An 18,225-nucleotide genomic window follows, 5' to 3' on the forward strand; every position below is an offset into this window, starting at 1 on the left:
GGGAGAGGCAGATCCAGGTAAAAGGACATACAGGACCCCGGGACAAGGCCCAGGCACAGCCCTCCAGCCGGTGGTTTCCTGCCAGGGGCCCTTCTCTGCCCTTCCAGGCATCTGGTCTCCCACCACCAAGGTCTCCACTCATACCCCGCCCTGGGTGCTATCATGTCACCCCCTAAAGGGGACTTGGCCGGAGCAGGGACTGGAGCTAATAATAGGTTTTCGTTTTACAATGTGCCTTTCCTTTTTTTTTTTTTTTTTTTTAACACCTACAGCACCTGGTCTTCCTAGGTGCTCCCATCCAAGTACAAACCAGACCTGACCCTGCTTAGCTTCCGAGATCAGACGAGATCGGGTACATGTTCAGGGTGGCGTGGCCGTAGCCACCTTCCCATTTGTAAAGCACTCTACAGTTGATAAAGTACTTGCCCACATTATGAAGCACTTCCCAGTTGGTCAAGGACTTTACAGAGCGCCTTGCCCTCCTCACCCTTTGGCGGCGGAGGAAACTGAGTCTGCAGTAACCGGCCCAAGGGCCTCGGTGACAGCTGAGGCTGAAACACACGTGCTCTTCATCCGACTTCCGAGCTCTTTCTGCTCAGGGGACAAGGAAGGACAAGACATCGCCCCAAAGTGCTTCTCACCTCAGACGATTCACCCTGCCGCTCACTGATGGGAAGAATGCCCCAGCTTGGGGCAGGTCCCTCTGCCCCCCTTGCCACGCCCCGCCCCGTCTCCCAGCATTCTCTGGCTCCCTTGCCTGTCCAAAAAAAGAGAGAGAGAGAAAAAAAAAAAAAACCCAACTCCCTTCAGAATAGTAACCCTGGCCGTTTATATCTAATCCTCAAAGCCCTGCAACATGAGCATCTTTATACCTATGTCACAGAAGAGGAAACAGGTTCCAGGAGGTTGAATCGTTTGACTGAACTCACATCTATCTACTCAGCGATTTGGCAGATCTGAATCCAGTTCTTAACATTTATGCTCCTCACTGCTGGGCCGCAGTCTCCGCCCAACCCTGGAAGACTTGAGTCCCAGCCAAAATCCTCTCAGAACCACCCTCAGGTGAGCGGGACACCTGGTGGAGGGAACAGGGCTGCATCTCATCATTGAGACTGCCACCTGGTGGAGCCCACATCGCTGGGAGTTTGGGGATGTTATTGCTGAAGACCGGAACAATTAATTGTAGAGGAAAAAGGGAGAGAGGAAGAGAGAGGGAGGGAGGGACAGAGAAGTGTCTGGGAGGAGGGAGCCCCTGCAAGGTTTCTCTGCTAGCAGTGTGGGGAACTCAGAACAGAACCCCCAGCCTGCTGGGCTTATGCTCAGGAAATGACCAGAGAATAACCTAAAGAGGTCACTTCGAACTCACGAGATGTGGCAAAGGCCACCAGCAGCTCAGAGCCTCTGGGACTGGCACAAACTAGTCCTTGGGGGGACGGGGCACACAAGGCCACTCATAGTGTTCGGCAGATTGGTCCCTACACAGAGGTTCCAGGCCATCACCTGGGGGGCCACTGACCAGATCATTTCCTGCGGCCCAAGGCCATGACCCCCTGGAAGAAGTAACATATGCATCAATCCAGCTAACGAATGCGTTCATTCATTCATTCACTCATGCGCCGACTTAAACATACACTGAGCACCGGCAATGTGCCGGACCCTCTCTCTAGGCAATGCAGGTCCAGCGGGGAGCTACCTAGTTGAGATTTCGGCCCTTATGGGGCTGATATTCCAGCAGGGAAAAGACAGATCATACGCCAAGTCAACAAATCAGCAAAACCGTCTCGGCCGACGACAAGTGCCACGTTCAGAATTGAGACCCATCGAGGTGCGAGAAAGGGATGGAGGCCCAGCTTAGAGCCTGTGGCCAGAGACGGCCCCTCCGGGGGGGTGACATGTGCATGAGACAGAGATGGCGAGCAGGAAGCTCCTCCATGTGGAGTCACCCGATACTCGGTCACACCACGGCGCGCCAATGTTCCCAACATTCAACCCTACGGCAGAATTATTTTAAACCGGAAGTACAGCCAGGCCCATAGTGGCTGACAAGGTCAGTCTCTCCAAGGACAGGGAAGACACACCTGGTCCTGGGTGACTATCCTGAGCAGAGCCTCAAAAACCATGTATCGATCATCACTGGTGACGATGACGCCCTCCACCTGCGGGGCGGGGGCGAGCACCGGGGCGGGACGGTCACACGCCTGGGCTCCTCCGCCTCTTCCCCTGCTGCTGCCACGGCCGGTCCCCTCACCGTAAGCTGCGGACGGCACGGCCCTTAGAGGTCCGAGCGGTCACTCGGGCTCTGTCACCTTCCAGCTGTGTGACCGCGGATGGGCAACTTTGCCTCTCTGAGCCTCGACGTCCTCGTCTGACACGGAAACCTCCCCGCGTCCCTGATTCTAAAACATGTCTGTCTCTTCACCCCCATTTTGATGAGCCCACATTTCCAGCCAGTGCTCGGGCGGCAGCAGATGCCGCGAGCCCGTGGCCCACCTTGGAGGAGCCAGGAGGTGGCCGACTTATACGTTTAATGTCGTCACTATTAAATCGAGGGGGCAAAGCTACAGCTGATGGAGTTTTCGATTTCAGGAAATGCATTAACCCCGCGTTTCATTTTATTCCCCCAGTAACCCCATAAAAATGTTTGTAAAGCGCCCAGCACGCAGCCCGGCCTGCTGAAAACATTAATAGATGTTAGCTCACTCCTTTGAAAAATCTCGCGTGCTGGTGCGGGATGTGAAGGCGGACGCCGGACTCGGAAGGTCCATCTATAATTGGATGTGATTCCCGAGAGGCCCAACTGCAGGAGGGGGCGGGATGCTGGCAGGTTCTGTGGAGAGAAAAATGTTAATTCCTCTCCCCGGCCCCCCACGTCCCCCAGCTCAGGGACGTGTTAGATCAGGCCTGCATCAAACAGACGCATTTGCAACAAGACAAGACCAAGCACAGGGGACCAGAGCCTGTTCGAATCGGTCCCACTCACCCCCCAGCTGCCCCCCACGTGGACCTCCTTCAGACGGATGCCAGATGCCCGGGAAAGCGCGTTCCCAACCGCAGAAGCTGACGAGCACCTGGACAGTTCCTGCTGCTGTCAGACACCGAGAGGTGCGGGGCAGGGGCTGGGAACCGGGAGCTGAGGGGCAGAAAGGGGAGCTAGGAAGGGAGTGGGGGAGCAGGGCTCTACTTTATAGTCCTCTGGCCACTCACGGCAGAACGACACCACCTCGCAAACAGCATGGTCAGGTCTGCACCTCCCCGTCCGTCCGTCCTCTTGCCTGTTACGGGCAGCAGTGATGGGCCCAGGCAGCTAAGGACCTTATTACCGTTTATTTCTCAGCTGAGGCACCCGAAACTTGGAGACTTGGAGGAAATATCCACCAGCGTGTGGTGCACTGGATTCGGGGGGTGCAGGACATCCACCATGGGCCCCGAGACTCTGCATTTCCAACGCGGTTCCAGGTCATGCGAGACGGGCTGCTCTGTGGACCACACTTGGAGGAGCGAAGGTGTATTATTGACGTGTACCTTTAAGAGACGCAATCCAGGAATTGATCTGCCAGCGGAACCACGCCGTTTATATTTATTCTGCCCATACGGATTGGGTGTTACTTATCTTCCAGGTGTCGTGTTGAGATACAAGATGGGTCTGCTCCCTGGCCTGGTAGAATTGAGACCAAAAGCTCTTGCCGATTGTAAAAAGAGTTGGCTGCGCTTACAGCACACAGAAGTACATTATATTTTGGGGGGCAAATGTAGTATGCAGCCAGGTCAGCTGCAGTCAGCTCGGGTGCCAGCCCCCAGTCCCCCTGCGTGTCTCTGGGAGCCCGAAGCCTCGACACACCCATAAAAGCAGTGAGAAAATCAAACCCGAACCATGGTATGGACGGTGGCGAGCCAGGCCTTCGTCGACTGTGGGTCCGAACTTCAGATGGAAGGACCATCACCCACACAGTGCATCCCCATCTCACGGGGCCTCGAAGTCCTCGGGGCACGTGTAGCAGACCAAGACCCAGGGCGACTCGTAAAATTAGAATTTCAGCTAGACAACCAATGACTGCGTCTTTTTGGTCTAAGTGTGTCCCACGCACAATTCGTGAATGAGGACGAGGTCATCCAACCTCCCTCTAACTCTCCAGCCCCCAGGGCTGTGTGAGGATGGGGCAAATATGGATATAATACGTACCTGAATATAATACGTACCCAGCAAATGTCAGCTATAGTACATAGATATATGGGAGGGAGGGAGGGAAGGAGGGGGGGGAGAGAGAGAGAGAGAGAGAGAGAGAGAGAGAGAGAGAGAGAGAGAGAGAGGAAGAGGAGGAGGAAGGAAGGGAAAGGAGGAGAGAGACAGAGGCAAGTTGAAACAGAGACTAGAGGAAGAGAGAAACAGGCAGAGAGACCCGGAGACAGAAACAGAGAGGCCAGGAGAGACAGAGAGGGAGAGAGAGGCTGCGTGGGTCCGGGGTCCACGGCCTCTGGTCCTTTCTCTCCACCCTCGTCCAAGTTGTCCCCACTGCTTCCCTTTCGCCCACCTTCCCCGGCTCAACTCTAAAACTCCACACTTTTCACCCATCCATACGGGGCCGCCGTCCCCTACCCACAGTCCTGGGCCCTCTGTGGTCGGGGCTGGCTGTCTCTGTGGTCGTCTTTCTTGGACCCGTCTAGACCCCGTCAGCCACAAGCACTGTCGCCTGCACTGGCACTGCCCGGCCCGCCTCTGCCCCGGCTCCCTATCGTCCCACCGGAACTGTCGATGTCTGGACGTCGCCTTCTATCTGTCCATCACCCTCTAGCTTCGGCCACAAGGGGAGGCTGCACAAGTAGATCCTAAGTGATATCTACCCCTCCACCCATCTGCCAAGGAGATGACTAGGGGCAGGGGGCTCTGTCGGAGCCCCCCGCCCCCCACCCCCTGGGGCGGCAGGGGAAGAAGCGTTGATGGACAAGCAGGCCCGCTACTCTCCCACCATCGGCCTCGCTTGGCTCGATACTTCTCGGAGCGGGTCCATTTATCCTGGGTGATGTATGGGTCCATCGTGGCCACCCGGGAGTAGGCCCTGCTGCCGCCCCTTCCTCCTCGCTGGCCCCTGGGAGGGAGGAAGCACTGTCCACGGCACCGGCACCGCCCGGCCTTCGTTCATCGCTCACTCTGCTCCAGGCGCTGCTCTTGCTGGAAGCTTTCGTCCTCCTGCTAATCTCAGCCTCGCTTGTGCCACACCTGAGGTTGTCCTTGCCTTAGAGGTGAGGGGACAGGGGGTGCAGAAGGGCCGAGGAGCTTGCTCAAGGTCACACGGTGAAGGAGCGGTAGGACCAGGATCCCAAGGCGGGCAGGCTCCTGAGCCCGGGGTCCTGACCGCTGCACCGCCCTGCCCCTTGGGCAGCTGCCATGTATGTAATCGTCGGCTCGCTGGCCTGGCCTTCGCGAGGCCAGGGCCTTTGTGCCTCCCATGGCTCCCGGCACAGAGATGGCGCTCTGGAAGTACTCGGTGAGCGGATGAAGCTACGGCGTTCCAGCCTGTTCTCGAAAGACCTGTTGCTGTGATCACATCGGCCTCAGAGGTGACAAGCCAGCTTCGTGACATTGCCATCGAGTTACAATTAAGCGCTCGGGCTCCTGCCTCTCATCGGAGGGTGAGGGGAGATGTTTGCTCATCTTCTCCAGGCTCGATGCAAGCCACGGACGCCCGTGTTCATTCTATGATCTGACGTCCCTTCTGCAAAGGGTCTTAGGCCAGGGCCCTGTCCTGGGATAGAGCTGGCTTCTGAGGACATCACGTCGGTGAGGCTTTTTCTCCTACAAGCCCAGAGAAACCATTTCGAGAGAAGATTCAAGAGACAGCACACACCCTGCCTAACGAACAGTGGGCAGCCCGATGGAAGAACGAACGTTTAAGGCTGTGGGGGAGGGGAGGTGGTGTAGGCATGGGCTGGAAGCCTCCTGTGACGCCCCGGTAAGAACTACGTGGGCCGTGAGACCCCGCAGTCCTCAGTGCCCATCGGGTCCCTCAGCTCACGACGCCCCGGGACCACTGCCATGCGGATTTATTGAGCAGCTACTATGAGCCGGTGACAGGCACTGTCCTAGGCTCTGACAGCAGAGCCGTGAACGGGACGGATAACGAATCCCTGTCCCCGCGGAGGTGACATTCTACGGGCGGCAGCAGATGGCAAATAAACAAATATGTCGGCATGCAGCAGAGTGTCAGCTGGGGAGGCATGCCCGGAGGAAGTGTGGTACAGAATAAGGGCTGGACGAGGTGGGGGAGGGGTTGCTGTGTTACACCCAGTGACCGAAGGAGTGTCCCTGCAGAGGAACATCTGAGAAACAGCTGGAATGGGGTGAGCCATGTGGGAATCTGGAGGTGGACTGCGCCCCCACCCCCCACCCCCACTTCGGGCAGGGGACAGGTGGGATGAAGACCCTGAGCAGGAGGGAGCTTGTGTACCCGGGGCCCGGTGGGGAGGGTGGAAGGCGGGAGGTCAGAGAGGTCGTAGGGCAGGACCCGGTAAGGACTGTGGCTTCCAGCCAGAGTGAGACGGGACATGCGGATGGAGTGACTCGGATCCTGGCTGCCGTGTGGGAAGTGGACCCAGGGGGGAGGGGCCCCATGGAGGAGGCTGTTGTGTCATCCGGGCCGGAGCAATGGGGCTGGGACCCAGGTGGTGGCCGGGGCCGTAAGAGAAGGGTCCGAGAAGCGACACGCCTGGGCACCTCCACCCCGGCCGTCTGTCCTTCCTCCCTTTCCTTCACAGGTGGGAAAGCAGGAGTAAGTGAAGGGCCCATCTCCCAGACGCCCGCATGGGCGAGGAAAGGCCTCCCGACTTCTTGAAAAAGATGTCCCTCCAGGGGTCCACTCAGACTCCAGCGGATGGGCCCTGGGTGGCCGGGTCAGGGCGAGAGGCGGAACCGGTGAGTTCAGTGTTCGGGCAAGGGCATCACATCGCGAGGCCACGGAGGCCAGCCCCGTGTTCAGGCATGTGTTCCTCTGGACAGTAGCCTCAGCCATCTCACAAGGCACGGCCTTTGCTAGAAGGGCCTGCATGGACCCAGGGGTGTAGGCGGTTCCTGACATAAGGCTGGATCCCACCTCTGCTGCTTACCAGCCGTGTGGTCTTGGGAAGTGGCTGTACCTCTCTGAGCTTCAGCATTTTTATCTCTAAGTTGGGGGCCCAAATGGTGCTTGTCTCAAAGGGTGTTTAAGAGGATGAAGTGAGATAAGGTCATTAACGTACCTAGCACAGTGCCTGGCTTACAGCTGGTTTCAGTAAATGTTGGCTAGCTCACTGGCCCTTGGGGGACTGCAGAAATGGCTACAATACTTAGCAGTTCTGCCCGTCAAGAAGCGGAATGTATCCCCCCCCCCCCCGCTGCCATGACTTGAATCTGGCCTGCCTTTGTGGCTGGTTTTGTCTCATAGAACGCGACGGCCAGTTCTGAGCCTAAGCCCTCCGTGGCCTCGCAGCATCTGCTGTTGGGATACAGATGCCTACGAGTGAAGAAGCCTGAGACAGCCCATCGGAGGCTGAGAGACCTTGAGCCTTGTCACTGTAGCTCCGTCAAGAGCCAGCCAACTGCCAGACAGGTGAGCGAGGCGTGGACCACCAGTCGCTGTCCAACCCCCCAGCTGCCTGCAGATATGTGAGCAAGCCCGGCCAAGATCAGCCCAGGCTGCCCAAACCGGAAGACTCGCCCAGGCGGCTCTCGGAGTCATGAACAAAACCAGGGGTTGTTGTTTTGAGCCATACATTTTGGGGGTGGATTTGTGTGCAGTAACAGTTAACGGACCCCCCAACATCTAACTGGGTTATGCATCTTCCCGTTGTCTCGGCTTAGCATATGTGGTAGATTGACTAACAGTCTCGCAAATGTCCACCTCTTAATCCCCTAAACCTGCGAATATGTGACCCGACATAGCAAAAGGGACTTTGCAGATGTGACTCAGTGAAGATCCTGAGATGAGGGACTGTCCTGTATTTTCCTAGTGGTGGCTCCAACGTAATCACAGAAGTCCTTAGAATTACAGAGGAGATGTGCCGAGAGGAGCAAAGTAGCAATTAGAAGATGCTACACAGCTGGCCTCGAGGACGGGCGAAGGGGCCAGGAGCCAGGGAATGTGGGCGGCCCCTACCGGCTGGAGAAGGCAAGGAAGTACATCGTGCCCTAGAGTATGCAGAAGGAAGGCGGCCCTGCCAACACCCTGACTTTAGGACTTCTGACCTCCGGAACTGTAAGAGAAGACGCGTGTGTTACTTTTAGTCATCAAGGTGCGGCCAATTTTTTTTTTTTTTTTTTCAGCAGCAAGAGGACGCTGACGCAGCATACCGGGCCTCTGTGCCGGCTGCGTTTCCCACATTCTGGTTAAAAGCAAGCCAGGATTTCATTCTCCTTGTGACAGAAGGTCATGACAGTTGATATGTCATAATAAAATTGCTAATATTTCTCGAGCCCTTGTCAGGTGGGTGTGAAGCACATCAGACTAACGGCTTCATATGTATCCTTTCGGTTAATCGTCACAAAAGGCCTAGGAGGAGGCACTGTTATTATTACTATTCCCATTTCGCAGATGGGAAAACACCCCCAAGAAGTGGCGGGGCTGGGGTTCACAACGGAGTCCGTGTGATTCCCAAGAATCGATGACTCAGCTCGTGCAGAAAGAGCCCTTCCTCCCTCCCCGTCCCCTTTGCCTCTTCCCTCGCCGCCACCAGCCCTGACCCCCATTTTTTTTCCCTCCCCAAACCCCCACAAAAGGCTCTTACTCTCTTCATACGCCGTTTCGTGCAGCACAGACAGGCTGGCATTTCTGAAAGGAACTTCATTTCTTTTTGGCTCTCCCTCAGCTTCGTAGCAAAGAAAATAGAAATTGCAAAAATACAGACAAGTTCTCAGACTGCAGACTTCTGATCCTGAGAACCCCCCTCCCCGACCAGGATGGGTTGGCACTGCCGACTGGCAGTAGGCCTGGCTGCGCTTCCTCCCAGCTCCGGGCCCCCAGCTGCTGAGCAGCATGTTGCCTCCCATTCTTGCAGAGGTCTACCTAAAATTAACAGTACGTGATGGGCTTGCTTGTAGAGATGCCTGGGCTTTTCCTTTTACTTCTTCTTATGTTACAAGGACCCTCAGTTTTCTTAGGGGAACCAGAGCTCACTCCCTCTAGGGCCAGGTGGCCTTTGTGGGGCTGACCCTACCCCCGGGTCCTGGGATAAGAAAGTGACCCCCAGGCAGGCCATGAGAGTACTCCATCCCCTCTCCCTGTAGTGATTGGTTCAGGCAGAGGCACATGACCCAAGACGAGCCAATCAGAGCCAAGGAAGAAGGCTGTCTGCTGCTTGCTGGTGCCGCTGAGTAAAAACCACTCTCATTTTTGCTGTGCTTGATGCCTGAAGCAACTGGGGGCATCTCTGCCAGTGTTTGAGGAGTGGCTGCAGAGAATGAAGCCGACGCAGAGGAAAGCACAGCTTTCCAATTGAAAAAGAGAAAAAGTCTCAATGACACTGTTCGAGGACCTAGATCCAGCTGTGCCTGAAGTCCTAGATACAACTACAAACCCCTCCGTCAACGAGAAAATGAAGTGTTTCTGCTGAAGCTGCTTCGACCCGGGAGTCTATCACAACCTGCTCGAACAGCGCAATAGCTAACATGTATTGAGCGCTGATTAGTTTGGGTTCCCCTGAAGCCAGAGCTTGAGACAAGGACATGGACACAGATCATTTATTTGGCAGGGGATGTTCAGAAGCAGGGGTGAGAAACAAGGGAGAGTGACTCGGTGAAGGAGGAAAGTCAATATCGAGGTGCATTCCTGAGGTTGCTCCTGCAGACAGTGGAGATTCATTTCCTCCAGGACCTCCAGAAGTGTAGAGAATGCCTTTCGAGATTATCTATGGGAGACCAGAAGGCTGGAGAATTATCCGCTGGCCACTATTGTCCACTGTTTGAAGGGCTGAGCCCAGGGGTGATGTCATAGCCTGAATAATAGCCCCCTAGAGCTGTCCAGGTCCTAATCCCCAGAACCTGCAAAATGTTGGGTTACATGGCAAAAGGGAATGAAGCTTGCAGTTGGAATTAAGGTCACTGTTCAGCTAACCTTAAAATAGGGAGTTGATACTGGATTATGCAGATGACCTCAATGCAATCACAAGGGTCCTTGTACGTGGAAGAGGGAGGCAAAAGAGGAATGACCAGATGCAGCGGCCCAGTGCTGCTGACTTCGAAGATGGAGGAAGGGACCACGAGCCAAGGAATGGGGGCAGCTTCTAGAAGCTGGACAAGGCGAGGAAGCGATTCTCCCCCAGAGCTTCCAGGAGTGCAGCCCTTGATGTTGGCCCAGGTAAGACCTGTGTTGGACGTCTGACCTCCAGAACTGTAAGATTATAAGTGTGTGTTGTTTCAAACCATCAGTGGTGTGGCCATTTGAATCAGAAGCTCTGGGAAACGACTAGAGTTCACAGCCCTAAATGTCCAGGCTGTGCGGGGTACAGACAGAGCCTGAGACAGAAGCAGCAGAGACACACAGCTCACGTTCGAGGTCGGGTGCTGTCAACACAGACCTGGATCTCAGCTCGCCTGCACAGAACGGACACCTGCTTGAGGCGGGCCGAGGGGGCGGGACGCGAGGAGGCTGAGGCAGCTGCCACAGGCAGCCCCCACGTGCCGGGCACTGCGCTAAGCATGCCCCACGCAATATCCTTTTTACACCTCCATTCAAGTAAAAGGGTTTCTCTCCTTTCCTTATGCACGTCCTGCGGGCCCCTAAGGGCCTCTTCTCCTTATAGGGGTTCCAGTCCAAGGGATCCCTCTGGTGTGCACTGGCCCAGCAATGCCCAATGACCCACTGACTCTCCCAAGTGATCAAATGAGCCCGCCCTGCCTCCTCGGCTCTGCTAGGAACCACCCTTCCGGAGTCATAGCCTAACCTCCAGGTAACAAAAATATCCAGGAGCAGTAACACAGCAAAAAAAGAAGAGGACCATCTTTCTCTCTGAATCTGGAACTCTCTCATCCTGGATAGCAAAGGAGTAAATGCATCCCCGACCTGTGGCAGACATCACTAATCGATCGCATCACCACTCATGGCAGACATCACCAATCGATCGCTGCATTCTTGCTCACTACGTCCAGACACGCCCACAATACTGTTCTCGACCGTGTTCCAGAAGGCGCTACCCATGTAACTGGAGTTAGAAGGATGGAGAAGTTCCATTGCCACTATTGGCTACTTTTTGTGCGTGAGTTGGCTATCCCCTTCAACAACAAAGCTTCTCACACCTCCTAAAATTGAGAAGAGAAGATGCTTTTGGGCACACATTTTCGTCTTATGGGAAATGCCGCAAGACTGCTTCTCTCTTTACAAATATCCTCCCATCCAACTCCTGGGATTCTCCCAAGCAGGTCGCTTTCATCCTCAATGCCCAATGGCACTTGGTTCATATTCTGAAATAGCCAAGGTTTTACCTCCTCACCGTCATTCCCAACTCAGTTTCCCTAATTAGGAGCTGCCTCTTCATTTCTGTCTTAATTAAACATTTATTGAGCACCTACTATGTTCTGAGGATGGCTGTGTGGGTTGCTCTAATGCTACGATTGCCCTGAGCTGTGTTATTCTGTGTGCCCGAAGCTATGGTAGCTAAGGGGTGGGGTCTACAAACCACACGTTAATAGATCCCTCAAGCCATAAGGATCCTGAAGGTTATGTGAAGGGTTTGAAAGTTGTAATGCCCACCCCCGTGGCCAGGCGGGAAGCATAAAAACCGACTGCGTACAAGACAAGAGGGAGTGGTGGGGACTGTGGCAAATTGGGAACCTCATGGTCTGCCTAAAAGGGGTGACGGTTACTCATCTCCAGCAGGTGGCTGCCGCGCAGAAGGTGCAGTATAAATATACTTTGATCTCTTTGTCAAAGAACCCAGATTTCTGAACATATAGGAGTTTTTCGATGCTGACGACAAACACGACTGAAAAACAAAAACGGAAAGGGACAGACAGAGCTCGTTGTCCGCACACTGATCCGACTTACAGACGTCTGGTTTTATTGATGGGGAAACTGAGGCTCAGAGTAGTTTGCTTAAAATTTCACAGGGAGAGTCAGCTCGGTCCGTTTTCCTTCGAACCGGAAGCAAGGGGAGCCTCTTCTCGGGGCCCGCATCCCGCCCGGGGAGTTCCGTGTTGGGGGGAAGGCAGAGCGGGAGCCGGAGGTCTCACCACAGGCTCCCACACCCCTGACGCGTTTCTCAGGGGCCGGAGCGTGCTCCCCAGTGTGTGGGTCCGAGTCCCCCTTTTCTCTCTTGGGCTCTGTGTCGCTCAGTGTTTGTCTTTCTCTCCGTCTTTTGGCAGCAGGTGCTCGAGGGCTTCGAATCCTTCTGCCTTGCTCTGGGTCCTTTCCCCGCCTGGGTCTTGGTCTCTGTCCGTCTTTGTTCCGCCTCCTGCAGTCTCTGCTCTCCGTGCCATCCATCTTCCTGCACCGCTCAGTCTCTCTCTTGGTCTATATTTTGTCCCTCACCATCTCTGCCCCTCTGTCCGTCTGTCTCTCTCCCTGTTCTCCTCATCTCTCTCTCTCTCTCTCTCTCTCCCCCTCTGCTCTTTCCATCTTTCTGTCTGTCTCTCACTGACTCGGCTCCCGTCCCCCCAGGCCTCTCCTCTCCTGCCCTCCGAGTCCCTCTGGCCACCACGGAAAGGTTATTGTAAACGGGAATGAAGCCGAGGGCAAAAGTAATCAACCCCCTGGCTGACCTCCGATCCCGCTCCCCACGCCCAGGCTGGCAGAGCCCGGGTCCCCTCCCCCGCCACCACCGCCCCGGCCCCCTCCCTCCCCACCCCCAGGTCCCCTTGCTGACAAAAGGCCTATCTTCTCTCTGCCTAAATGATTTAAATTCTAATCAAACATCATTTATAGTACATCTCGGAACTGTCTCCTGGGAGCTGCTCCCACATGAGAAGTTGCCATGGCAACCGGGGGGTCTTGTTTCAGAAATGTCAGATTGTATTATTGTCTTCACACTTCTCTGATAACCTAGTGTCTCTCTCTCTCTCTCTCTCTCTCTCTCTCTCTCTCTCTCTCTCTCCCCCACTCCCTCACTCACACCAGCAAACCCAGGATTTCACTCCTCCTCTCTCTCTCTCCCTCTCTCCCTGCTTCCCTACCCCTCACGCAAGCCCCAGGCGCTCCCAGGACCCTGCCTTCCTCCCACCCCAGGAGAGAGTGGCCTGATCAATTTCATGCCCAGCCTCTCCCCAGACCCGCCCCGCCCCTCCCGTGTGTCTGGCCCCCGGGCCTCCCCCCTTTGGGAAAGGTGTCTCTCCCCACCCCTCATCTTCGGCAGACACGCTCCCCCCTCTAGGGGTTTGCCGGAGTGTTCTGGTGTCATTTTATTTTGCTAGATATGAAAATGAGACATAGATTTTTCTTGGCGATGAGTGTGTGAAGTTCTAATCTGGCTTTTCGGAATTTTTTTTTCTCTTGGGGGAGGGGGCGCTGGTGGAAAAAACCAAGCTCCTAGCAGGATCCAAACAGAGGGAAGAGCGCGAGGCAAATGGTGTGCTGTGGTGTGTGCCTGCGTGTGCGCATGGCCACGTATGCGGGCACTCATTCCTGCGCGCCCTGCGTGAGCATGCATGTGCACGCACCGGTGTGTGTTCATGTGCATGGTGTGTGCACGTGCATGTGTGCTCATGTGTGTTGTATGTATGCATGTGCGTATACAGGTGTGTTCAGGTGTGCTGCATGCATGCATGTGCATGCACAGGTGCGTGTTCATGTGCAGGTTGTGCGTGCGTGCATGTGTGCATGCATGTGTGTTCATGTGGGCTGCATGCATGCATTGCGTATACAGGTGTGTTCATGTGTGTGCTACATGCATGCATGTGCATGCACAGGTGCATGTTCATGTGCACGCTGCGTGAGCATGCATGCGTGTATACAGGCGTGTTCACGTATGTGTTGCGTGAGCATGCATGTGTGTATGCAGGTGTGTTCACGTATGTGTTGTGCGTGCATGTGTGCACACAGGTGTGTGTTCATGTGCACGTTGTGTGTGCATGCATGTGTGCATACGGGCGTGTTCACATATGTGTTGTTTGTGTGTATGTGTGCGCACAGATGTGTGTTCATGTGCACATTGTGTGTGCATGCATGTGTGCACACAGGTGTGTGCATGTGCACGTTGCGTGTGCATGTGCACGTTGTGTGTTCGTGTGTGTTGTATGTGTGTATGCGTGCGCACAGGTGTGTGTTCATGTGCACGTTGTGTGTGCATGCATGTGTGCACACAGGCGTGTTCATGTGTGCGTTGTATGTGTGCATGCGTGCGCACAGGTGTGTGTTCATGTGCGCGTTGTGTGAGCATGCATGTCTGCGTACTCTAGAAGACGCCTTCCCCAGCGTGGCTTTTGGCACCTGGCTGTCAGTTCCAGGACCGGGGCACCGGCCTCCGTCATCGCGAGGTCCTCCCTGAACACAAATGGGCACGTTTTGCCAAGATCTTCACCTTCAGGTCAGAGTCTGCACCCTCTCCTGCCGAGGTGCATTAACCCTGCAAATGGCCCAGAGAGATTTTTCTAAACCCAACAAACCCCTCATTCCACAGATGGGGAAACTGAGGCTCCAGGCAGCGCAGCGGCGTGCGCGAAGGCCGAGGTCACGGTAAGGCCAGAGGTGGCCATGGAGCCCGTCTTCCCCCTGGGAAACCAGAAAAGCAAAAGGTGGGCACTGTGACAGCACCGCCCTTTGGAGAGAGGTCACTTTGGAGAGACCAAGGCCGGCAGCATTTCCAGCGGCGCCCCCAGGTCCCGCAGGGCCGGCAGGGACGCTCGCTGGGCACCAGCATCGCTCAGCCCTTTATAAAAGTATTATGACATTTCCTCCTTGTCACAACTCTGAGGCGGTTCTATCATTACCCCCATCCTGCGGAGGGGGAAACTGAGGCTCAGGGCGGCGATGTGAAGCAGCCCAAGCAAGAAAGGCCTGGCCCCGTGAGCACCGCAGACGCGGGGCTGGAGCCACCCGGCTTGGTCCCTGACATCCAGAGGGTCGTATCACGGGGCAGAACAAGAGCTGGTGAGACAAAGGCCACCAGGGGCACAGGCAGGGCTCAGGAGTCGCGGGACGAGAGCAGGAGCTCCTGGGCACACCCGAAGGTGTCTGCCGCCGGCAGTGGCCAGGAGAAGCCGTGCGCAGATGGAGGGCCCAGGGCGGGGCGACCAAAACCTCAATTCCAAGTAGCTCCAGAATCTTCCTCCCTCGTTCCCCAGACAGAACAAACTAGGTTTAGGGACTTTCTCAAGGTCACATGGCCTGTAAAGGAGAGCGGTGGCCCTCAGCCCGGTCTCAGTGACTGGCGATTTTCTCCCTGTGGTTCAGGGCCAGAGGGCCCGGGTCAGTCGATGCTCTGCTCCTTGGTGGCTGTGTGACCTTGGGCTCCGTACGTAACCTCCTGGAGCCTCAGTTTCCCCATCTGTAAAGCAAGGATCAGAAAGGTACCTACCTAATCGGACTAAGGGTATACGCGTTGATACTGGCCCACGGGAGCCCCGGGTAAAGCTCTGGTATGAGATCGTGACTCTGCAGACACGAGCCCCCTGCTCAGACCCAGACGCCTGTCCTACCTCACGGCTCCTTTCTTTTTAATGCCCGCGTTTGGCCAGGGACCCTCAGCCCCGAGGAGTTTTAGGAACTGGGACCCCCTGCCGCCAGTCTGCCTTACTGCCCCCTGCTGCCCCCTCTGGCCTTGCTGTGACCTCGGCCTTCGCGCACGCCACTGCGCTGCCCGTAAGAGACGCCGGCTTTCCCTTCTCTCCCTTTTTAAAAAATTTTTGCCAACCTGGCCGGTAAAGTGGGTGGGGGTGGGGCAGGAAGAACACCGAGCGGGGCTGGCGTGGGCCTTCCCCACCCTGGGCCCAGCACACGTGTCTGTCTGTCTGTCTGTCTCTCTCAATCTCTCGATGCTGACAGAGACCAGAGTGTGCCACCTGTGCGGTCAGGCCGGGCCACCTGGAAATTCTTCGTTTCTGAGCAAGAAGCCCCACCCACATTTCCATTTTTCACGGGGCCTGGTCCTGCCGGGCACAGCCAGCTAGGCGCAGAGGACAGCACCCTGTCCCTCCGTCCCCCCTGCCCCCCCCCCCTACACCTTTCCCTGTCTCTCTGCGTCTCTCTCGCATGGCCTCGCTGTCTCTCTGCCGGTCTCTCCGTCTCTGTCTCTGGGCGGGGACAGAAAGTGGAAGCAAGAGAGACACGGAGGAGACAGGGGCCAGGCGTGGCGGGAGGAGGAGGGCCGCGGGCCGCGTGTTTGTCCAAGGCGAGGCACATTGATCCTCTGACCGCGCGGCCATCAGATAAATCCGGCCGCGGTAATGAACCTCCCCACACACCGCTCTCAAAGCACACACCGGCCCTGGCCCCAGCGGTTAATATTTAACTGAATAAGGGCCATAAATATGGAAAATGGGACTTTTAATTAAATAAGCAGCTTTTAAAAGGGCCCTTGGGCGGGAGAGGCTTTTGTTTAAATATGATTGATTTGACATGTCCTTTCGCGCTCATACTCTCTTCTGGCGTTAACTCTCGGGCCCCAGCCGGAGGAGCAAACTGGGGGGAGGCCAAACCTTGTTCTGCGGGGCGAGGGGCGGGGGTGCGGTGTCTCCCAGGGGGAGGAAACGGGGTGCGGGAAGAAGGACGTGCCTACTGAGGCTGGGGGTTAAAAACCCACCTGCCTGGCCACCCACGTTTGAGCTGAACCACATCAGAGGCCGTTTGAATTGGGGGAATGTGGATTTCATCTTCCAGAAGGAATGGGTTCGTGGGGTGAGGTGCCTCCAGATCTTGGGGAGTAGGTTCCCAAAGACGAGGCCTTAGGCCACCGCTCGGCTGTGTGTCCTGTGTGGCCCAGCCGGGGGTCCTTCCCTCTGTGCCTTAGATTCCTCATCTGTCATATGGGATAATAATATCACCTACATCACAGGCTGTGTGCAGATCCAGGGCCTTCCAGTGCGTTCTAGGGCTCCTGGATGATCATTTCCTTTCCTAATGTTTTCCAGGATTATGGCCGGAGGCTGGGGGACCGCCGAGAGGCATGGAACCCGTGCGGTGACACAGGACCCCGCGCGCAGAAGGGCCTGTGCTTGGTCTAATGCTCTATCGTCACCATCTGGAAATTCTTGATCGTTTTTGAACACGGCGCTCTGCATTTTCGCTTTGCCCCGGGCCCTGAAAAGTCCACAGTTGGCTCTGGCCAGACCTGTCCCTGGGTTACTCCAAGCTGGTGGCCTTTACCTTTCAAAATTTTTCCAGAATCAGAAACCACATGCTATTTATTATGGATTTAATATGTAGGAAGCACTTTCCACATGCCAGATTCTGTGCACGTCTGGCCCCAGAGGCCCTGTTGGTCTCCTCACTTCCCGGCTGAGGCACCTGATGCTCAGAGAGCCCGAGTAATCAGCCTGGGGTTGCCCAGACAAGGAGCGAGCAGAGCTGGGATTTGAACCCAGGGCTCTTGGTTGCCCTGCCTTGTCTTAAATCACTTTTAGCCTGGTGTGGCCCACGTGCTGAGACTTGTGCGTGGTCTGGTCCTCGCTGAAAGGGGCCAGACAGCTCCATCTGCAGGTTGGCTCTGCACCCCTTCGGAGGTCATGGTCATGAGCAAACTTCGCCTTTGGCAGGATGTCCAGAGCCAGATCCCCCAGTGCCGGCTCCACAGTCGGTTGATGGTTCACGCACCCTCTTCGGGGGCGGCCAAGCTGGGTGCGCTCAGCAAGATGCCCATCCCCCTGCGCCAGTGAGTCTGTAGACGTGGCGGCCACCTTGGGCAGCCCCAGGTTCCGGGTGGTTTTTCCTGGGCTCAGTGTCGGGGGTCAGTGGGGCTAAGGCTGGTTTTGGGTGGAGACCGTGGGGCACAGGCACGAGGCCATTTCTAAGGCAGACCACCAAGTTCGGTCCCCCATGGCTGGGACAATGGGTGAGGCACCTGGACCCCGTCCTCCCTGTGAGCCTGGAGCAATGTGAGGCAAAACACTGCGTAGGGGACATTTGGGGAGGGAGCTCCTTCTTAGATGGCCTCCCCCCTCAAGACCCCTTAGCGAGCCCTGAAATTGGACCTTTCTAATTTTTCTCCCAGCTGCGCTCTATACTCTGCCAGGTCTGAAACCCAGCTGTCAGCCTCCCCCTCCTGGGCGACAGCAAACACCCCCTCACGGACGGACATTCCCGGCAGGGGACCTGCCCCTGTGCACCCACGTTC

General features: G+C 56.1%; 1 pseudogene; it reads right to left on the bottom strand.

Moving 5' to 3' along the window:
- Positions 1–263: 263 nt before the first annotated feature.
- Positions 264–382, bottom strand: LOC118603130 (annotated as a pseudogene).
- Positions 383–18,225: the final 17,843 nt, after the last annotated feature.

Source organism: Rousettus aegyptiacus, unplaced genomic scaffold (genome assembly GCF_014176215.1).
Source record: "Rousettus aegyptiacus isolate mRouAeg1 unplaced genomic scaffold, mRouAeg1.p scaffold_m13_p_5, whole genome shotgun sequence".
Taxonomy (NCBI): domain Eukaryota; kingdom Metazoa; phylum Chordata; class Mammalia; order Chiroptera; family Pteropodidae; genus Rousettus; species Rousettus aegyptiacus.